Source organism: Marmota flaviventris, chromosome 13 (genome assembly GCF_047511675.1).
Source record: "Marmota flaviventris isolate mMarFla1 chromosome 13, mMarFla1.hap1, whole genome shotgun sequence".
In the NCBI taxonomy this organism is placed as follows: domain Eukaryota; kingdom Metazoa; phylum Chordata; class Mammalia; order Rodentia; family Sciuridae; genus Marmota; species Marmota flaviventris.
Genome location: NC_092510.1, coordinates 17,546,985 through 17,567,249, shown reverse-complemented (window position 1 = coordinate 17,567,249; position 20,265 = coordinate 17,546,985).

The window sequence follows — 20,265 nt, the reverse complement described above, 5'->3', positions numbered from 1 at the left end:
GCTGCTTTTGAATCACTAGAGGAAATTATTTTATGAGGCTTCTTTTGGTTTTATGGGGAAGTTCACCTCAGAGGAAAAAGTGGGGTTTGAGCTCTGTCCTCGGGAGCTGGATTAGGCATGGTCTCTTTCTCCTGATTTCATGAAATCTTTAAAAGCTGTGACCTAGGCGAAAAAGAGATCACACATTGCTCCAAAGGTGGGATCCAATGTGCCCTGTATTTCCTAGGGAGGGATGGGTGGTGAGCCAGCTCTTGATACAGGACCTTGGAGGAATGAAGGAGATCATTTTAGTTCTTTGCTATAACTGCAAACAAATTGCAAAACTGGCTGCTTTGAGCTTCACCACATGTGTGACTGTTCCTACTTTTGCCAGATTTGAGCAAGGGCTGAAATCATCTAAGAGCTTCAGTAGGAAAAAAAAAAGTGTGAGGATGGGAAAATCCAACATTTGTTCTATTTGTCTGTTTGCCATTTGTATTTTATCTATTGAGAAATGTCTGTTTAAATCCTTTCTGTTTTTAAATTGAGTTGTTTACTTGCAATTGAGTTTTTTAAGATTTATTTTTCATTGGTGTATTTTAATTATACATAATAGTGGGATTCATTATGCCATATTTGTACATGCATATAACATAATTTGATCAATCTCCTTCCCGAGTACTTTCTCTTTCCCTCCCTTTCTCCCTCCGCATCCCCTTGTTCCACCCTACTAACCTCCCTATTATTGTTATAATTCAGTATTTATGTGTGTGTTTGTGTGTATGTGTATGTATGGGATTCATTGTGGTATATTCATACCTATTAAGCTGTTTGAGTTCCTTATGTCTTTTAAATATTATCCCCTCATCAGATGTATAGTATGCACATATGTTTTCCCAATCTATGAGTTGTATCTTTAGCCTGTTAATTGTTTCCTTCTCTCAGTGTATTTTATTTGAGTATGATTGTGGAGAAGTAGATTGAGGACCAAGGCTCTAGCTTTTTCTCATTGGGGCCAAAAAATCAATGGATCATAGTCTTTATGTATGTGCATGATGATCAAGATAACAGTGGAATTTCCAGAGAATCTGGATCCTGTGTTTTTCTTCTATATGATCTTATAAATTTCCTATTATTTTATTATTAATAACACATCTGATCATTTAAATGGAGTGAGGATAGAGAATAAAAACAAAACAATATAGATAATAAGAAAAATTACTATAAAAGTTTTAATTAATCATATTTATTGTTTATATGATCTCTGTTATGGTTTGGATATTAAATATCCCCCAGAGGCCCATGTCCTAAAACCTTGGTTTCCAGCCTGTGGTGCTATTGGGAGATGGTGGAAGCTTCAGGAGGTGAGGCCCAGTGGAAGGAAGTTAGGCCACTGGGGATGTGGGGATGTGTCCTTGAAGGGGATAATGAGACTGAAGCCCATCCTCTCTCTCTTTCCTTCCTGTCTGCTATGAGGTGAGCAGCTTTGCTCCACCACATTCCTGCCATGATATTCTGCCTCACTACAGGTCCAAAGCAACACGTCCAAGTAACCATGAACTAAAACCTCTAAAACCATGAGCTAAAATAAACATTTCCACCTTTAAAGTTTTTTATTTAAGTATTTTGCAACAATGATGGAAACCTGACATAATTTGTATGCTTTTACAAATTTAATCTCTACAGGTTACACACATTAACAATATTTCTTTCTTTATCTCTTCCTCTTACAATATCCTATATGGTAGGTTAAGGAAGTGGACTAAGGGCACATAGCCAGGACTCACAGAATGGAATTTAAGTGGCTCCCAAGCTCTTTCAAAAACCTGATAATGTCCTACCACCCTATAAGGACTCTTAGTGATCACACACAGGGATAGTCTTTTGGTTTTCCAGTTTGTTTTTGCCAAAGCTAAAAACAAAACCATCTTTTAAAGGGAAGATGGATTCTAGTTTATAGACTGCTCTGACATTTGAACCAGCATTTATAAAATAAGTTCCATGAGATGTTAATATGCATTAAAAATGTTCTGTGTTCACAGAGACTAACCCACAAAATTACAATTATCTTATATTAGACAACAGTGCCAAAAACATGCACTGGAGAAAAGATCGTATCTTCAACAAATGGTGCTGGGAAAACTGGAAATCCATATGCAACAAAATGAAATTAAACCTCTATATCTCACCATGCACAAAATTTAACTCAAAATGCATCAAGGACCTAGGAATTAAACCAGAGACTCTGCATCTAATAGAAGAAAATGTTGGCCCTAATCTTCATCATGTGGGATTAGGCCCCAACTTCCTTAATAAGACTCCTATAGGGCAAGAATTAAAACCAAGAATCAATAAATGGGATAGAATCAATCTAAAAAGTTTCTTCTCAGGAAAAGAAACAATCTGTGAGGTGAACAGAGAGCCTACATCCTGGGAGCAAATTTTTCCCCTCACACATCAGATAGAGCACTATTCTCTAGGGTATATAAAGAACTCAAAACGCTAAACACTGAAAAAACAAATAACCCAATCAACAAATGGGCCAAGGACCTGAACAGACACTTCTCAGAAGAGGATATACAATCAATCAACAAATATATGAAAAAATGCTCATCATCTCTAGCAATCAGAGAAATGCAAATCAAAACCACTCTAAAATATCATCTCACTCCAGTCAGAATGGCAGCTATTATAAAGACAAACAATAATAAGTGTTGGTGAGGATGTGGGGAAATAGGTACACTCATACATAGCTGGTGGGACTGCAAATTGGTGCAGCCAATATGGAAAGCACTATGGAGATTCCTTGGAAAACTGGGTATGGAACCACCATTTGACTCAGCTATTCCTATCCTTGGACTATACCCAAAGGACTTAAAAACAGCATACTACAGGGACACAGCCATATCAATGTTTATTAGCAGCACAATTCACAATTTTTAAATTGTGGAACCAACCTAGATGCCCTTCAATAGATGGATAAAAAAATGTGGCATATATATACACAGTGGAATTTTACTTAGCATTAAAAAAGAACAAAACCATGGCATTTGCAGGTAAATGGATGCTTTGGAGAAGATAATGCTAAGTGAAGTAAGCCAATCCCCAAAAACCAAATGCTGAATGTTTTCTCTGATATAAGGAGGTTGACTCATAGTGGGATTGGGAGGGAGAGCATGGGAGGAATAGATGAATTCTAGATAGGGAAGAGGGGTGGGAGGGAAAGGGAGCTGGCAGGGGATTAGCAAGGATGGTGGAATGTGATGGACATCATTATACAAAGTACATATATGAAGACTTGAGTTGGGTGTCAAAAAAGAGATACAATTCACATTGGAGCATTTTTATATGCAGGCTTTTTATTCCTGCATCAATAATCTTTGGCTATTGGCTGTTCCCTCATTGGAGCTGTATGAAAATGTACTGCTATGAGTCCCAGCAGCCAGGAGATAGATGCACCATCCCTGAAAAAGGGATCTGAGCAGAGCACAGAACAGTTTTGGGAAAATAATTTCATGAAACCAATGCTTTATGGAATACCATTTAAAAGATGCTTTCTTTTGAACTTTAAAAGAGCTCAACATGTCAGCCTTCTAAGGGAGAAATTGTGCTCTGGGCTCTAAAAGCAGTGATCAAAGGAGGACTAATTTGGGGCCTGGGAGTTGCTCCATTGCTATTTTAACAAATTGTTCTCCCTTTAACATAAGAGGAAACTAAATATAGTTATGATATATAAGATTAGAGAGGAGGCTCAGGCCTCCTATTGCGTCATGTACATATTAAGTTTACTCGTGTACTTGTCCTTTATATCTGGGTTGTCAATAATGAATGATTTCTTCTCTATGTCAATAACCCTAATACTTGCTAACTTCCCTTTGCCCCACATTCTGGCTCCCTGTAGCACAGGCGCTATGGGGGCAGATGGATGAGAGGGAGGGGCAATTCTTTGACAATTTTCTCAATTTGAGCTGTGGTTTTGACTGATTTACATTTTTTCTACATTTTTTTGTGGCCCTTATCGGCTGTTTACATTTTATTTAAAAGTCATCCATATTATTGAGGAAAAGTCCTAGAAGGGAAACTTAAGAGAGACAATTGGAAAGAGCTTTGTATGAGAGCAACTGACAAAAGCACAGGCAAGGTCAGGATAAATCAATATAGAAAAGTGTAATCTACCAGGGGAGGGGAGGAAACTCTTCTGGAAATCCTAGGGAACAGCTGTAGGACTTTGATGGAAGGAGCAAGGGAACAGACCCCTCTGCTTGTTGGTCTCTCACCTTCTAATTGACTACACCTGAAACAAGTGGATGCCTGAGGGATTGATGTAGTCCAGGAAGGTGAACTTTCTGGAAAAACAGTAGGGAAGAAAAGGACAGAGAGAGGACCTGGAGTGTTTTGGGGGTGGAGTCACACAGGACTTCATAGAAAGGTGGGTGTGCTCACAGTTTCTTTAGTTTCTTCTGTATCTTTGGTTATTTTCTAATTCGGTTGGCTGTTTTTTTTTTTTTTTTTCTTTTCTCCTCTTTATCTGATAACTTACTGCATGTTTTCTTTCTTTTTGGATTGAAGAACTAGGTCTTCATGTTATTCATTAGCTTATCTTTTTTGGTTTCATTACTTATCAATTTCTGCTTTTCTTTTTCAAGTCCCCTCTCTAAAACGTAAAGTTATTGCTACCAACTCATTTTTTTTAACTTTTTTATTTATCATAGGTAAATTATTTTCTCTTTCCTGTTTTTCTTTTTTTTTTCTTCTGTTTTGATTTATCAAGATTTCTTTATATTTCTCCTTACCTTTTACAGATTTGGAAGTTACAAAGTTTGCCCTTTTTATTAAAAATTTTGTTTGGGAATAATTTCAGATTTACAGAAAAGTTACAAATATAGAAGAGAGTTTTTAATACCTCTCACTCAATTCTTGCTAATGTTAACACCTTACATATGATGTCACATTTGTTAAAATTAAAAAAAAAGTCCACATAATTGATGCAGTATTATTAACTAAACTCCAAATTCTATTTGTGTTTTGCCATAGGGAAGAGGGGTGGGAGGGAAAGGGAGTGGGCAGGGGATTAGCAAGGATGGTGGAATGTGATGGACATCATTATACAAAGTACATATATGAAGACTTGAGTTGGGTGTCAAAAAAGAGATACAATGCGCATTGGATTAGAGTCCTTTTTCTGTTATAAGATCCGACATAGATAACATGTTGCATTTAGTACCTTTACATTTTTTTAAAATATTGATTTTTTTAGTTATAGGTGCACACAATATCTTTTAATTTTTAATGTGCATCTCTGACAAGATCCAGTGTGTCTATTCTCTTTTTGACCAATACAATAAAAACCTGTACTGTAACATTTTTCTATGGGTCACATGTTATTTCTGTTAAGTTTTAAACTTCATTGAGGTTTGTTAAACTATTCTAAATTATTAATTATACTTATTATTATTTTACAGCCAATGCTTACATAGATTTTTATAAATTTTCAACAATTTGTTACCTGATCCTCACTTCTTGCATTTGCATCCTTCCTCTGGTTTACCTCTTCTTTTCACTATGGAACATCTCTTTAAATCTTTTTCAATGAAAATCTGTGAATTATAAATTATGTCAGCCTTTATCTGCCTGAAATATTTTTAATTTTTATATTCCTGATTATAGAATAAAGCAGAGTTTATCCAAGTGTAGCATTTTAGGCTGAGCAATCTTATCCCTCAGGATTTTCACAATATTCTACTATCTTTTGTTTATTAAGTTACATTAGTTAATTTTTGCTCTTTCTATTTTCTCTCTGGTTGTTTTAGATAATTTCTCTTTGACATTGGTGTTATAGTTTCAATATGTTGTTTTAAGTGTTGGTTTATTCTTCTTGGGATTTATATTTGTTAAATCGGAGGAACATGTCTTTTTTCTTCAATGTGAAAAAATTCTCATTCTCTCTTTGAATATTGCCATGACTCCAGCTAGACATACTTTGGGCCATCTCACTGTATCCCCCATGTTTCTTAACATGTTTCATACTTTATATCTCATTATTTCTCTGTACTGTATTCTGGATAATTTTTTTTCAAATATATCTTGGATAATCTACTGTTTAAACTGCCCATTCACTTTTTAATTTTAATTAAAATATTTTCCACTTATAGAAGTTCTATTGGATTCTTTTCTAAAGATGCCTGTTTTTTTTCTTGGAATCTAATTCTTTTCTTATATCTTAATACTTAAAAAATCTCTTCAATATTTCAAATATACTTACTTTATAGTTTATCTTACATTATTTTGCTATTATATCAAGCCCTTGTTGAATGAATCGCTTTGTGTATCTGTTAGCTTTCATATGGTGGTTTGTTTTCTCAAGCATGTTGTAATTCTTAATGGGGAATTAGATTTGAAAGAGTATTTACTTTATTTCTTTGTTAATTTCTTGGCTCAGGATTGAAGTTTCATATCCTATGTGCATAGTTAAAATACAAAATTGTAAACTAATGTAAGACACAGGTGCAGATCTTTTTTTTTTTTTCATTTAAAATAAAACAATTGTAGATATGTAAGCTTCTGCTGGACTAGTGAGGTTTGAAGTTTGGAAGTCTTTCTTTCATTGGGGATTGTAGCCTTTTGAGAGTCTCAACTTTTGTAGGAGTCTCAGATTTGACTCTTCTATTTAAGTGTACTAAGACCTTGTTTATTGTTGCTGTATATTTTTTATTAGAGGGGTGTACCGAGGATTGAACTTGGATATTTGACCACTGAGTCACATCTCCAGCCCTATTTTGTATTTTATTTAGAGACAGGGTCTCACTGAGTTACTTAGTGCCTCGTTTTTGCTGAGGCTGGCTTTAAACTTGCAATCCTTCTGCCTCGGCCTCCAAGCCACTGGGATTACAGGTGTGTGCCATCTCACCCAACTCCTTGCCATCTTTGCCCAGCATCCTCCTCTCCTTTATTGTCTCCTCATGAGGTGGAATATCCGCTTCCCGCCCCCCGTACTGGGGATGAACCTAAGGGCACTTTACAACTCAGGTACATTCCCAGCCCTTTTAAATTTTATTTTGGGATAGAGTCTCACTCAGTTGCCAATGCTGGCCAAGGACTTGTGATCTCCTGCCCTAGTCTCCCAAGTTGCTAGGATTACAGGCATACACTGCTGCACCAATCTGTAATGCCAATTTTTGTTGACTTACCTGACTCTGCATTTTTATCTTGCCAGTTCCCTCATCAATTATTTAAGTAATCATTGATACATTCTTACTATATATTTGTATGACAGCCATATATTTTTAACTTTTAAAATTACCTATTGGCATCATTTCATGCCACTCTTGAGAGAGTTATGTAATAAATGATAGGTCATTTATAATGTCTCAACTCTCCAGATTTAGTCTGTTATTTGGCTTGACATCTAACCTCAGAACCACAAATTATCATCTTGTGCTCACCCAGATTTTACTTCAATGATAACCTTTCCTAGGGTAAATTTCTTTAATCTTTCTCCTAGCAGTGTACCCCAGAACTTGTTCCCATCAGGATATTCCCTCCTACTTTCTTCATTCATTTATCATCCATTCCTTCATTTATCAAGCAAGATTGGAAGTTAAGCTCCTTCCCTTTTTTGTATGTCTTGATCAGTAGGGCCTACCATAGTGTCTGACACACAATAATAAACAATAATTTTTAGTCAAATATATAAATAAAATGCATTTTCATGATCATGAATTAACTCCTTCATATGGATATAAATTAAATAGTCTGCCCTCAATGCCAGAGAGAAGAGAGACTTGCAAGGAACTAGATCTAATCAAAGAGATGCTATACACAAGCGACAGGCCAAAGTCCTGCTGGTGCAGAAAAAAATTTTATGGAGAAGATGACCTTTGAGTTGAGTCTTGAAGGATGAATAAAATGCCATATGGTGACAGAATGGGGAAAAAAGCATAGCAGGCAAGGAGGAGACAGGAGCAAATGCAAGGGTAGAAGGAATTCAGTGGAGTATTCAGAGACTGAGTGTGATTTCTTATGCCAACTCATATCTTATGGTGGCCATGGGAATGTCCATGAAAGTGTTTTTCTTATCCTCTGATTTCAGAAAGTATAACTGACCAAGGGTACCAGTCACTGCTTTATGAAATCCACACAGGTTGTCTCACAAGGCCACATACATTTCCCACAGGCTGCTCTGGGCCAATTTCTAAGCGAAGCAGAAATACTGGCTCCCTCCTGGTGGCCATAGAAGACCATGGTCTGCTGACTTTCCTTTATGGTGGCTGCCATCAATCCCTGATAGCCTTGCTCAACTTTTCTGAAATCCATAGCAGTTTGGGACGCTTCTACCAGACTTTCCATTGTTTCCTTCATGTGGAGGCAAATTGCCATCACAGCCCGATAGTTTTTCTTCATTCTCCAGCTTCCTCCATGTATTTTCTCCCATAGGTATTAGCCCTAATCATATTCACACTTATAATCCCATCTTGATGTCCACTTCTAGATGGACCTAGATGGACAAAAATCATCTTTATCTTCTGCAGGAAGTATATTGAAAAGGAGATTGAATAGACCTGTGGTTTAGAAATGAGACATCCCTCAAAAACTCATATGTTAGACAATGTAAGAAAGTTAAGAGGTGAAATAATTGGGTTATGAGAGCTTTAATCTAATCAGTATATTAATCCACTTAAATGATATTAATGGGGTGGTAGGACAGGTAGGGTATGACTGGAGGAGGTGGGTCACAGGGTGTGCCTTTGGGGGTATATATTTTGTCCCTGGTAAGCAAAAGCATTCTCCCTCCTCCTCCTCCTCCTCCTCCTCCTCCTCCTCCTCCTCCTCCTTCTCCTCCTCCTCCTCCTCCTTCTCGTTCTTCTTCTTCATTAGCATGTCCTGTGCTGCTTTCCTTTGCCACACTCTTCTACAATGATGTTCTGCCTCACCTTAATACCTCAGGCACAGAGCAATGGATCCGGCTGTCTATGGACTGAGACCTCTGAAACTGTGAGCATCAGATAAACTTTTCCTCCTCTTAAATTGTTCTTGTCAGGTTTTTTTGTCAAGCAGTGAAGAAGCTGAGTAAAACAAGATCCATCTTGTAGAGGGTCTTTACTGCAACTCTCAAGTTTGGGATATAGGCAGTGAGAGAATCAGTGAAATATTACAGGAAGGAGAAGTGAGATCTGGCTTGTGTTTTAAGAAGATGATTACAGTTTTAAAGGCAGGAAGGGTGGATTTTGGGGAAGACATTGCAATGACCTGGATGAGATTTGATGGGGCTAAAGCTGTGTAGGGAGAATGAAGATGGTGGACTGACTTTACAGCTTCTGAGGAAGAAGGTGTATGGTCTGGTGTGAACTTTTACCATCCCTCAACTTTATGGAAAAGGCAACAATCCTTACATAGGCATGTTAGAAAAGACTCCAAACCTGAAATGTTAGAAAGAAAAATGACTCCAGTCTCTATCTACCATTATTGTCAGGCATGGCTTCCCCCACAAAATATATCAGAAAAGCACCAAGTAATAGTTTATGCCTTTGCCAACAGCCTTTTTCTTTCTAAAGAGCAACCCAAAATGGAAAGAACACATCTGTGACTTTCTGTGCCCAGAAAAAAATGGAACTGTCCAGAAAACAACTTCCCAAAGGCTCCTTGCATTCTGTGAACCCAAATTGGGGCATGGTGTGGTGAAAGGGATTCTCATGAGGCAGGCTAGCACAGGTCTTTGGGGACAGCACAGAAGTTCTGTGGCTTAGATTTGAAATTGGAAACAAGCTCAAGGAATCAAGAGCTGTGTACAATGACCGGATATGGGGGTGTGGGCAAGAGGCTGAGATGGGAATTATAAAAGGAATTTTGGCCAAGCCAGCTACAGTCCCTATTTCCATTGCAGCTGTTTTCTTTAAACCAGAACCAGGGCAGAAGAATGGTGCCCTGGAAAACAGAAGGGCATAAGGTCCTCAAAAGGCCTCTGGCAATGGGAAATACCCGCCCTGCCATGTCCTGAACTAAACTGTCAAATGTTTAAACTTCCAACTGACTGGGCACTCAAGGTTCCTTGCAAAGAGGAGGCAATCAGGTGCTTGGAGGGCAAGTTGGCACATTTACCTCCAGGCACCATTTTGAAGTGAGGCATTAGCAATTTCCTATCTGAACAAACAGGAAGCCTATTAAAATGCCCATTGTCTCTTCCGGCCTGTGCTGAAAAGACTGTTAAAAGACTAAGTCCAGGGAGCTCTTGCCAAGTCAAGAAACTCAGAGAGCATGCAGCTGCTGGTGCCACCTGCGTCTGTCTGAGGCCAGCTAAGGGATTTCCTCTTCAGGGCACCACCATTCTGAAGCAATGAATCCTAAAGTCAAGGACAGGCAAAGGGAATGAATGAGAAAGGAGGGATGAAGTCAACAGTTATCATTTGCTTACAGCATGCAGCTCTTTCCTCATTTCAGCAAGAGTCAAGAATTTGTGTCTGCACTGCACCCCCCCCCCCCAAAAAAAAAAAACCCAAAAAACAAAAAACAAAAAAACCTCTGAAATGTTCTGGCTGGAAATCAAATCGAATACGAAACACCTGCTTTCCACTGCTGTACCACAAACACAATACACCACATGCCAGTTGGCAGGGGAGAGAAAAGAGGCCAAGGAAAGAAAAATCCCTGACATTATTAAGAATGAAGTCCTGCTGTTGGCCTCACTCTCTCTTTCTGTCTTTCTCTGTCACACACACACACACACACACACACACACACACACACAAACTTTTCCAGGCCTCTAAAGTTTTACACGTCTCTGGCTACTTTGCTGTCAGTCAGCCATTAAATGAAAGAGGCTGCCCTCTCCTCAGGCCTCAGCTTCTGTGGATAACAGGGGTGGGTGTGTGTGTGTGTGTGTGTGTGTGTGTGTATACACATGCGTGAGCCTGCCTGGTAGGGGTTGTCTGGTGGCTATGAGTTGACCAAACCCAGAAGGGTCACTTTTCTAGGGAGGAGTCACAGGCAGGAACATCAGACATTAAAAAAGGTGCTCACACTCGATTTTGCCCTGAATTCTTGTCCCTGCAGTGTTCCAGTGCGGCATCAAGGCCTTTTTTAGGCCTTTGCATGGCCATCAAACACCAAGTCTTTTTACCTTAGGAGCAGAGCTGAGTTGTCTTGGGACCTAATGGGTGGCATCTTCACGCCTTCCCTTGACTGTAGGATGGGGCAAACCATGATGGCTATTTTTCTCACCACCCTCAGTCCTGAAAGTGAGACCCTGTGCCCAACCCCTCCAGCAGGATAGGCTGAGTCTCGCTGTCCCTTGGCCTTGCTTCTCTTCCTCTGTGCAAGTTAGGTGGCTCCCTGCCAGCCCTCTCTGCCCTCCTGGCCTAGCCTGGCCCTGGCCCTGGACGAAGGAGCTCACTGGCGGTCTGCGGCAGACAGTGGGGCTCTATAAGTGCCGTCTCTTTTGGGCAGCTGAATGTTTTTCTATAAAGGGAACTCCTCATTAGAAGACCCAGAGGATGAGGGGTGGCACCTTGAGCTGTTTTCTTTCTCTTTGCCTCCATTTACTTACCCTTTCGGAAGGAGCACAGGCTGCAAACTGCGTCCGCAATTCACTTGTCCCCGTGAAGGCTGCTTGACAGCTACATAAATCACACGGAGATACCACTAATAGGTTGCTGCCCTAGACTGTACCAGACCACCCAAGCGCAGCTCCTGCAGCCCTCTGAGGCCTGCACACAAATACAGTAATGCAAATTGCTTAACCCTTTGTTACTCTGTAGCACAGTGGAACAAAGAGGCTTCCCAATGTCCCCTCTCCTCTTCCCATTCCCCCAGAACAGCCTTCATCTGTTTCTCAACTCTTGCCCCCACCCCCAGACTTCTTACACCTCCCTTCCCTGCCCTGAGTTCCCTCCATATTTTAGTAGAGGCTTATGCCTGCCAGGTAGTAACAGGAGAAAGGCCTTGCCAGAGCTTTCACCAATAAGATGGGAAGGAATTGACTGGGAATGTAGGTGTGAGGTTGGGCTGTCAGTTAGTAGCACAGCAGGTAAGCAGAAGGGCTGGAGCAGAGCATACATGATTATGGCCCACGGCAACTGCAACACTTTCTTAATTGGAGGAGTTGGTGTTAATATAGGGCAAACAGTTTCGTGCACAGCTTAGTGACAGACACCCTGAGCCTGGGTCCTTGATGCAGAAGGGAAAGTGAAGTGGGAAGTGAAGTTGTAGAGAAGAAACATGTCTCATTTCCTTGCCTGTGGAGGAACCTGAACCTAGGTTTTTCCTGTAGCCTCTTTTCTCAAATGTTAACTATGAAAGACCATCCAGTTCAAGATGCCAGGGCCATCAAAGAATGAGACCATGTCCCCATTTTCCAGAGTACAAAATCCTGCATGGCCTGATGTGACAGTCTTCTGTCAGCTGACCTCTCACTGCTGATCTGTCCCTCTCTCCTATAATTGTCCCCCGGCTCATTCCTCTGCAGCCATATAAGGTTATTCTTACTCAGACTTTGCATTATTTGCCAAATCTGTGAGGCTCTCTCCTTCCCACCTTTCAAGCCTCTCAGTTAAGCTTTTTCTAACTATCCTAGTTAGAATTACGACTACCGCCCCCCCCCCATATGACCCTCACTAACCCTCTTTCCTGCTTCATTATTCTTGATAGCACATAGCCTCCTTCCAATCTGCTATATCATTTCCTTCTGTATTTTGTTTATTGTGTGCCTTCCCCTAATAGCAGGTAAGAACTGTGGAATATGTTGTTCACTGATGTGTTTTAGATGCCTGGAATATTGTCTACACTTTGAAGGTGTTCAGTAAATATTTTGGAGTGATTAATTACTATAACAAAGGAATGTGCAATGATCCATAGAGTTCTGGGGAAAACATGATGTATTAGCCTGGAGGGGCTGGTGAGGGAGGCACAAGTCCCGGGTTTATCAGCCCAGGGATCAATCAACCTGTCAGTGAAATTGGAAGCAATATGGGAATTAAGGAGACCCACTTCCTCTCTGGAATCTGTTAGCATTACACTATTGCCTCCAAGAAATATTTTGCTCTGCAAATAATCAAGTATATCCCTGATAAGCTTAATAATGACCCCAATTGCATCAATCCCCCAAATCCTGGTTAAAATGATTTTGCACATATGATTAAATTCAAGACCTTAAGATAGATTTGCTGGTTTGTCTTGGTGGGCCCAATGCAACTGCATGTCCCTAATAAGAAAGAGACAGGAAGACCAAAGAAAGAGAAGGAGATATAACCACAGAAGCAGAGATCTGACCAATGTTGGGCCATAAGCCAAAGAATTAGGAAGCTTCTAGAAGTTGGAAAAGGCATTTACCCCTAGAGTTTACAGAAGGAATGAAGGTCCACTGACACCTTGATTTCAGCTCATTTTGAACGTCTGATTTCTAGGTTTGTAAGATAATAAATCCATGCCAATTTCAAACCACTCAGTTTGTGGTAATTCATTACAACAGCAATAGGAAACTAATACAATATCCTTTTTATATCTTGAGCACTTTTTTTTCTGGACCTGTCCTTGTTTGGGGTTTTTGCTCTGTATTCTTGCAGGTGGGTACTACTAATGCATCCCCTTTTCATCTTTGCACATGACCTTCTCAAACAGAATTAATCTGAGAGCTCTTTGTGAGATTCCCAGGGACATTTTTAGCAAAGAGACTCACACTCATCTCTTCCTTATAGTAATCACTTAAGTTTATGTATATATGTATTTGTTTACTTATATTTCTTTATAAGTACTTCCCAAGCTTCTTGAAGTACTGTTGGGAATTCCCAAAGGGCTGTGCTTTGGTCTCTGGTATAGGTTGGCTTCTCTGTTTCTGTTAGGATAAATACTCTGGTAGATTTCATTCACTTAACTTGAAGCATGAAAAGTACCCTGTGTCCCTGTGTTCTAGCTGTGCTGGTCCTGTGTCACCACCCAATAAGGGAAGCAGTGGGTAGGAGTCAGAATTATGGCTGTTCATTTGCACTATCTGGTGGATCACTGCTTCTCAGCAAATTCTTCCTTTCTCTCTCTCTCTCTTTTTTTTTTTTTTTCTTGCTGTACTGGTATACTCCTCTTACTTAGAGATGGGAAAGTTGATGCTCATAGAAGGTAAGCAACTTGCCCCAAGTCAGCTATTTTGTAAATGAAAGAACCATGAGCTTAGAGCTCATCAAAGCATTTTCTGCATTCCTTTCTTCTTTAGGCAATGGGCAGAGCTTGACTCCAGGCCTGTTGCTTCTAGTGTGACTGCAGTTTGCAGGTAGACACAGGGTGCTGGTGACAAATCAGAACCTCAAGTCCATTTTTGGTGACAGTAGACAGTTAAATTTGAACTACCTTGGAGTTATAGTATAGAAACTGAGCTGTCATCAGGTGGTGAGCACTATAGGGCTTAGCAGAGTAAATTCAAAACCACTGCCAGGGACCCCATAACCTCAGGAATGAAGGGTGTGTGTGTGAAAACTCCTTTCGTTAAAAATGAGTTCATCCTCCCAAAATTGAAACAGGAGAGTAAAAACACTGCCATAGAAGAGCATCACCAGGTTAAAAACAAACAAACAAACAACAAAAACTAAATAGCTGAAGGAACAAAAGAGAAAAAAATTATATTATAAAGTAAAATACTAACTGCTAAATACTTGAATTAAAAAAATCTTAACAGTAATGACAAAAATAGATGCACAAAATGTTTTAATTCAAAGTAAAACAACAACAACAACAAAAATAAATCCACAACCCAAACTCCAAAGTAAATCCAGACAAAATCGAAGGAAATAATAAAGATAAAGTAATAAATTAATGAAATAAGCAAACTCTTGAGAACTGAAAGTTGGTTCTTTAAAAGAGCTATCCTTAATAAGACTAATTAGAGCAAAAACACAACATAGGCAAAATAATGTAGTCATAATAGATATATACTCAAAACATTAAGAATAATAAGAATATCTCTAAGCCCATAATTTTTTTAAAATTAAAGATAGGATATGATTGATTTATCCCTGACTCTTCTCCAAATATCCTTCTTTTTCTGGATTTTTCTGCCCAGAACATCCTCATTTTGTCTCAGCTTACTTCGATGAAATTGTTGGAGGGAACACATAAATAGTGTTGCCAGATATAGCAAATTAAAGTACAGAAAGCCCAGTTAAATTTGAATTTCAGGTAGGAAAAATAATTTTTTTATTATTTATATATTGCAAATATCGCAGCATGGGATGAACTTAACTAAAAATAATTTGTTTATTTGAAATTCAAATTTGACTGGTTCTCTTGTACTTTATCTGGCAACAGTACATGTTTAAGGTTTATTGAGTATGATACTTGGAAGGGTTGCCAGATTTAGCAAATAAAAATAAAGTGTACCAGATATACAATCTTGGCCATACATATACAAAAATAATTTGTTGTTTACCTAAAATTCAAATTTAACTAGACAACCCTAATTCTAGAGGAAGTGATTTGCTGTGCAGGTTCATAGACTACCTGTGGAAGCTTCAGAGCAGGAGTTGATGTTTCTATCTTTAGTTTTGGCAATGCATGTTAGAGAAAAGCAGAAGCCAGAGGTCGTCCTGGAGTGGAATGGTTTCTGCTGGGGATTCTGGTCCAGGAGCCTGGCCAGCCCCCAGATTTATAGAAGGCAAGAAACAGTACATAGTTCTTGGACACCTTTGTCAATATTCAAATCCAAATCAGATCTATTTTGTTACTTTTGGACTAGAACAGCTCTGCCCTGGATGTTTGGATCCACCAGCTCATCATCACCTTGCACTCTGTTCTTGATTTATTAAGTGGAGGTTGAGACATTTCATCATTAAAGGAGATCTATATATAGTCCACGGTTTTCCAACCAAATAGGACTAGGAATGAGAGGGAGGAAATGGCTTATCTTTTAGACATCTTTTTTCAATTTTTATCATGTTAGATTGTTAGTGGTTATACAGAAAGAAAAGAAAGAGAGAGAGAGAGAGAGAGAGAGAGAGAGAGAGAGAGAGAGAGAATAATGGAGAGGGAGAGAGAAAAGTGGGGAGAGGGAAAAAGAGAGGGGGAATGGTTGGGGGGAGACAAGCAGGCTCAGGCTCTACACTAAATTCTTTTTTGCAAACTTTGTTTATTTTCCCCCACCCCACCTTCTTGCAAAATACTTTTGAAAGAACATCAACAGGAGGAGGATCAGGATCTTGTTTTCTTTTCATTGTTTTTGATTTATGTGCCTTTGTCTTGAAAGCTCCTTAATCTCCCACATCTTCCCTGCTGACAGGGGGAAGGCAGCAGAAACTCCCTTTGCTCTGAGATAAACCATCTGAAGCTGGATCATTAGCTACACAAACTTTCTCCCTTGAGCCTTCTCTTAAAATGTTTGGAACTTTAGAACTCCTTCCTTGAAAATGAGGAAAAGCAAACATCACAGATTATGTCTTTTAGAAGCATGTAACCAGAGCTTTTTATTAAACTCTGGTGGGAGGAAGACTTGGTACTTTTGTGGTCTGTAAACTTCTCTCTTACAACAGACCTTTATTTAGCTGCTACTTCATGCCACTGGCTACAGCTGAAGTAGGGTCACAGATAAATAAAATTGGATTGTACCTACAAGGAGCTTGCTTGGAAAAACCTGGAGAGCAATGCAACCAGCTGTCAATACTCTGGGTCAGATACATACTCTTACAGTAGACTGTATCTTTAAAGCAGTGCACACTTAAAAATACATTTTTACATTTACTTGTGTAATGATTAGCCTTTTGTTCACTCTCTGGTTTTTAAGTTTTGTAAACCCCAGGATGTGTATATTTTGCATATTGTCATATGCTCAGCCTTGAGATTGAGCACATTGTAGGGACTCATTGTGTAGGGGCCAAAGGAATGAATGATTGCATGAGCCAACTATGATACAAGACAGAATTTTATCCATTGTTTGTAACTGATGAGCGAGTGAACAGAACAAAAAGGAGCAGTTAATTCAGGAAAGGCTTTGCCAATGCAGTGAACAAGGTACTGAGGATGTAATAGCCTGGTGGAAAAGAGACACTGGAGACGGACTCTGAGTGTCCTGACATCACAGGTTGCAGATTTCTGGCCCCACTGCAGTCTGAGGCCCCTTAGTTTCAGGTGGGAATCTAGTGCTTTGTTTTATAAGCTGAACAGGACACTTCTGTGGTTTCATGCTGACTTAAATAAAAGTGACTTTTTTTCTTTCTGACTTTTGTTTTTCTACCTTGTTCTGCCAAGGTAGACAACACCTCTCTAGTTTTACTGGGCATTTCATGCTGTTAAGTAAAATTGATAGGAGGTCTTTGGTTTGAACTGAGCTCCTGCACTGTGTCTAACAGACCAAACCGAAACGGAGTCACTTATGCTAAAGTTCTGTGTTACCAAGCTGAAACTAACCTGTTTATCTGACTTTTCAAGAAATCAGGAGAGTGAGAGATAATAACCAAATCTCCAGACAAGCCAGTTCCAGCCCACATGATAAGGAAGTCTCCTCTGTTTTAAACTTTACAAAGAAAGTAACTCTGAAACAACCAAACCACTTTTGGTTTTCTATTTCTGCTTTTCTTAGCTCTTTTCTTTCTATAAAACCAAACTCCTCTGCTCTGCTTATCCTCTGCTCTGCTCATTCTGCTTTATAGAATAAGGTGTTGCCCTATTCTGAATTATAAAGAAAGCCACTTAAGACCTTCAAACTAAATTTGTCATATATTTTTAAAGGTTTTTAAAATTTTATTTATTCTATTTAGTCAATTCAATTCATATTACACAAACAATTTTTCATGTCTTTGGTTGCACACAAAATAGAGTCACACCATTCATGTCTTCATACATGTACTTGGGATAATGATGTCCATCTCATTCCACCGTCTTTCCTACCCTCATGCCCCTCCTACCCCTCCCTCCCCTTTGCCCTATCTAAAATTTATAATTTTTTTGATGATGTATATTCCTCAGACATTTATCTTCTATGAATTGTAAAATAGATTCTAATAGTTTTTAAACTGTGTGTCTGAAATTAATGGGAAATCCATCCATAACTCAAATCCAAGGGCTTACTTCCTAGTTTTACTTATGGTTGGTCCCATCACTCACATCTTCCAGGACCTTTTACAGGTTCAAGGAGAAGGAATAATGGGGAACACTAGCTCTCTAGTGCCAGCTAGATGACATTTTTCAATACCAGGAGAACATTATGGTAATTTCAAATGTCAGGGATTCTCAAAATAGGAAGGCTCCTTAGAGATCATTTTCAACCCATTTGGGAAAAGGTGTCCCAAAGGAAATTCAGTAACCTTCCAGATCAAATTGCTAGTCACTTACCAATTGGGGACCCTGGGAAAAATATTGGGTACGTTGTTTCCACTCTAGGGGTAAAAGTTGTTGGGAAATGTATAACCACATGATAATGTCATTTGACCTTTTCTATTCTATGAGAATTAATTATGCTGAGGCAAGTCCCACTGGGATATTGTGACTGTGTTGATGCAAAAAAGCTGACCAAACATCTGACACTTCAGAGAGGCCAAGACATGTGATTTCTGGCCCATCCTTTGTTTCATGTCTCAGTGCTGAACCTGAATTGCAATTGCAGTGCCATCTTTCTTTTGTCTGCTATTAATGTTTCCAGGTGCTATATAGCTTGGCTCTGAAATGTCCCACAAAGACCCATGTGCTTAAGGGTTTGATCTCCAGTCTGAGGTGCTATTGGAAAGTGGTGGAATCTAGTGTAAAGAAGTTAGTTAGATCACTGGGGTCATGAAATCTCTGAAACCATGAGTGAGCCAAAATAAATCTTTTCCTCATTATTTTTCTCAGGTATTTGTCACAGCAATGGAAAACTGACTAACACACTAGGAAAGCAGTTCTGTGGTTGCTCACTGCTAGAGCCTCTACATTAAGACAGAACACTCTTAGGAGTGGGTAGCCTGTCCTGTAAGCCTGGGTCAGGTCTGCAAGATGGCAATGCTTCCAGGTGGAACAGATGCAAAGGCTCCTCCTCTTCTTGTACTTACTGAATTTGAAGCCCATAGTATTTTTACATGTCTCAAAAAGCTCCATGGATTCAACTCACTGTAAAGAACTGCAGGGCACTTGGAGGGTTTTATTCTTAGTGGAATAAAAACACTGCCACCATGTGCTAGCTTTGCCTATAGAACATCTGACTCAGCCCAAAACTAAGGATCTGACTTCAGACAAGCAGCTCCCCCATCTCCACTGATCTCAACTGTGGGGGAATTAGGACCAACACCCAAATCATTAGCATTGTAGTTTGATGTGTACCTTGTCACTCTCCAGGGGAGGGTGGAATCTTCTTCTTGAAGAATTTGTCCTGATTAATGCCCATAGGCCCTAGGATCATTGCCTCTGTGTCAGGACCTGCACATGTAGTTTGGAAGGAAGAAAACTTTTGCTGGACCATGGGGACTTTAGGAGATTCCCAAGAATTTCCTTCCCAGTGCAGTTAGATGACATCTAATTTACTGTTCAAATCAAGACACTTTTGAGAATGCAAAGGGGCCCCTGTTATTAATTATGCCAGGAAAAGAGGTACCTGTCAGCAAACTAGTCCGAAGGGACACTCTGAGTATAGTGGATGATAGTGCAAACTCAAGAGCCAGATGGTTTGGGTCCAATTTAAGCTCTGTCACTCATTAGTTGTGTGACCTTGGAAAGTTATGCAACCTCTGTTTTAGTTTCCTTGGCTATTAAAATTGAGTATGAAAATAATATCATCTTACATGATTATGCCAAGGATTCAATGAGTAAATAAGAATGGGCAAAGTGTCTCATGTAGAGAAATTATTTACTATTGTTCTTATTAAAGAATGGAAGGAGAAAGGAAGCATACATTTTTCAAACTTCTATATGGAGCAGGCATTCTTCCTGGTGATATATGTAGATTTTATTTATTTGATACAAAGCTTTTTCTGGTATTTCTGATTACATTTTAGTAATGGGAAACTGAGGCTCATCTTCTGTGACTTGGTCAGTCTGATTTGAACACAGGTTTGCCTTCAAAGCCCAGACAGTCTTTACTATTGCCATTTTGCAACAACAGAATGAGCTCTTCCTTCCTTTGACACAGGCTCAGTTGTAAATTAAATATCTCCTAAGTTCCTCCTTCATGGACTATTTCCACAAGCCTTCAAGTCTTTGCCTGTGCAGGTCCCTCCACCTGGAAAGCCCTTCACCACCTTCTTAGCTATTTAGCCTCCGCTTTGCTTCTAGTTTGTATTCTCATTGCCAGTCATGTGACCTTCAAGTTTGTAGGTACCATTCAGGGACTAGAGCTTAGAACAACATACTCTG